Source organism: Aegilops tauschii, chromosome 1 (assembly GCF_002575655.3).
Source record: "Aegilops tauschii subsp. strangulata cultivar AL8/78 chromosome 1, Aet v6.0, whole genome shotgun sequence".
Classification (NCBI taxonomy): Eukaryota; Viridiplantae; Streptophyta; class Magnoliopsida; order Poales; family Poaceae; genus Aegilops; species Aegilops tauschii.
The window spans coordinates 286127113-286130765 of record NC_053035.3 but is presented as its reverse complement, the minus strand read 5'-3'; positions in this window follow the sequence as shown (position 1 = coordinate 286130765).

Here is a 3653-nt window from a genome sequence, read left to right as displayed (position 1 = left end):
AATGATAGGGAAACGGACACAACCATTGTCATGCAGGGAGGGATAGTAGTAGAAACCTGGGTGGTTCTGCATCCGGACCTCGTTGTAACGAAGCTCGACAAGGACCTCGAATGCAGCAAACTGGACAGCCTAAGAAACCGCTCCTAGAAGTACGAGTGTAAGTGCTAGAATCGGAACTGGTGCGCAGAGTAACCACTGCGTGATACTCATACACTGAGTCTGCTAGACGCTCCCGGTACACACGATAGACTAGGTCGTCACCGAGGGGGTACAGCTGACGCCACACGTTACGGAGAAGATGCGGCGACGTGTACGACATCAGCTGCAACTGGCATGGATACGGTACTGGAGCCATCTACACTCACAACCATTAGCAGGTTAGCATAAAAACAACGAGTGCATGCAATGCAACAACCAGCTACAAATGCTAGCGACACTCAACTTAAACTCGTATCTAACGTCCAGTTAACACATCGTAGTCTAGTGTAGCCTACAGTCAGCGCGGCTCTGATACCAAGCGTTGTGGCACCCCGGCTCAGAGCAACCGGTTTACCCTGCATTGCCAGCCCAGAGACCATGTCTTCTGGCAACACACAACATCTTGGTACAGAAAACAACCGCTTTATTGATGCTAGTGGATCATAGTTTATATTACAACAGGTGGCGAGGCCAAGCGGCACACACGGTGCGGCTGAACAATATGTACATTATTTAGTGAACATAAAGGGGCCTCGATCATAACAACTACGTGGCAGCGGAACAACGTCGTAGCGGAACTCCATAGCACAGGGACACCGATGTGTACACGATCTAGACTCGGACAGCACTCCTTTCCAACGAGACTTTCCTGAAATCTGGCATGACACGCCAGGTCAATACATTGAATGTACTTACAAGCTCACAACAAGCATAAACATAATGACAAACAATATCATGATAATTAACCAATTATTAATAATGCAACAATATATCCAACATGCTGTGATCATGCTCTTGTGAGAAAAGTCCCTCGAACTGGCTTACCAATGGTGATCTCTCTTGGATCACAAACGTACCAACCTCGTGGTCTTAACTCGGGTTACCTCGTGATCTTTCCGGCGATCACAACCACGACCAGCACTTGGTTTCAAACATCAAGATGGCCTTCCCGCCATCATCAATAGTGCAAAGCTCATGACTTAGTGTGCAAGATTTATTAAACGTTGACCCATGGTGTGACCTACTTTCGAGCGTGTCCGTAACCGTGGACTCGGCTATCGATTGATTTAGTACACTCTGCAGAGGTAGCGCACTGTACCCACACCACGGAACCCATGGCCTCGCACTCCCATTCGGGTGGAACAATGGCATTCCGACGAAACCCCTCCATTGCCATGACACTCTCTCAGCCACCCCGACTCACTTCCCACCGGGCTAGTCCTGGGTGGCCCCGTGTCTACCAAAGACACCAGCGGCCACCGTCGTGGCCAAAACATAAACGTCCCACATGGGGACAAGGTACCATAATCTCAACAACGGGCACACAAGGTTATGTCTGCTTACTGGGCCAGGGTAGCGCCCGCCCATAACCTTCCCTCGTTGGAGGCACCGACCAGAGGCATGACAACAGACCGAATAAAGGCCTTCCCATAAAGGCAAATGTGGTTGCACTGGGAAAAACTCGATCCAGTGGCACCATGACCCGGTAAATGATATATATTCAAGTTGAGTTATTAGCAGGTTCAACTTAACGTGAAAAATAACCGGTGTCATAACATGCCATGCAAGTGCAACACAAATATATGCATCATATATCATCGGAAATAACTGGGTCAACTATATCCACACTAAGCATAAACATCACAACTCATAACACTTCTCTGGTTATGATTAATCATCACTTTAAACAGAATCTTTTCTTAGCAAATTTATCATTTTTCTCATGCAAGAAACTAACTCCAAATAATTACTTATATCCATAACCATATTACTTCTTCATAACAAAAATTACTTCTAGTTACTTTACCAACTTAGTTAGCTTCAAACTTTCTGTAAACCAAGCATATTAACTTAAAAAAGCAACCAAAAGAATATAAATAATATGATAGTGATTTAAATGCATGGATAAAATCATTCATTCAGGTTAAAAAATCACAAATATTGTAATGGCACCATGAAAATGTTGCTATGGCTTGCCTTAGTGCAGATGAGGTTCACAAGCCTCCTGGTGATCCTCAAGACAAGCTTCACTTTCTGAAAATATTTATAAACACAAAAAGAAAATATCAAGAACCCTTCTGAAATTCACCAGAAAATCTAGACAGCAGAGAAAAATCTCATTTTTGGTGAGCTGCTAGATTTCTTCAAAAAGAATGCAATGCAAAAAGAATCAATTCATTTGGACTTATGGTTAAAGAGTTTTGGCTGTTTGAAGCTCTCTGGAAAAATGAAATTTGAATTTAAATAAAAACAGAACTGAGGGGGGGGGGGTGATGTCGAAGGCGTAAAGCCTCGCGGGCGCCACCTCTCGTACCGCTTCGCGCGCGTACTGAGTGACTGACTAGCGGGCCCCGCTAGTCAGGTGGGAGGGAGGGGGAGAAGGAAACAGAGGATGGCGCGGCTTCGCCGGAGCACACGCCGGCGAGGAGAGCTTCTTGGACAGAACGAGAGGGAGGGATCGAAAGAGGAGACGGAGGCGCACCTACCCGTACCCGTAGAGTAGCTAGGTGTGGTCAGACGGCGTCGGAAACAGCCTCTCTAGCGGAGACAGAGAGCAGAGTTCGCCGGAGACGAAGACGACGGCGACCAGAGGCGACACCAGGGGATCCAACCGGGCGGAACGGCACCACCGAGGCACGGCGGAGGCCCTGGAAGGGTGGCTCGAGCCTGGGAGGGGCTGGAGCCGCGGAGACGGCCCGAAGGGATCGTCGGCGAGCTCGAGCTCGGGGACGGCGGCCCGCGGCCTGCCCGGTCGGGCTACGGCTTTCTACGAGATCGTGGAGTGTGTGGGAGGAGTGGATGATGCTCGAGGAGGCTGGGGAGGGCTCTATTTATAGCCGAGCATCGAAGGGGGATCGGGCTCCACCGGTGGACACCTGGACATGGTGCCCGGCGACGAACGACGTCAGTGGGTGAGGGAGAAGGCGGCGCCGCTCACGCGGGAACTGTGGGCGAGCGGAGACGAGCACAGGGGCACGGGGGTGACGACGAGCACAGTGTGCAACGCACTGTTACGGTGGCCGGACCGCGCCCGTGCTCGCTGCGGCGAGCTCCGGCGTTGGCGAGCGCCAGGAGGGAGTTAAGAGGGTTTGGACGAAGATTGCGGCGAAGTTTGGCAAGCTTAGGCAGTCGGGGAAGCGAGCACGCGCGCAATAGAGTGCTCGGCGGCACTCAGAGCGCGGCGACATACAGGTTGGCATCATGCACACGCGTGGTCACCGCATGAATTCTGACCTCAGGCCGACCTAAGCCCAAACTTCATGTCTGTCATGTTGTTCGTGGTAGTTTTAGAGGTTACCACACTTGGGTTTGATCACAGGCGTAGTAGAATAGATTTCAACCGCCTGGTAAGTTTCTGGACAATAACTTTGAGAGCTTACTATGGTCAAACTACTGGGAGTTGGGAGCTGGGCTTTGGAGGTTGGCAATCATCTACTAAGGTGATGATGCACAAG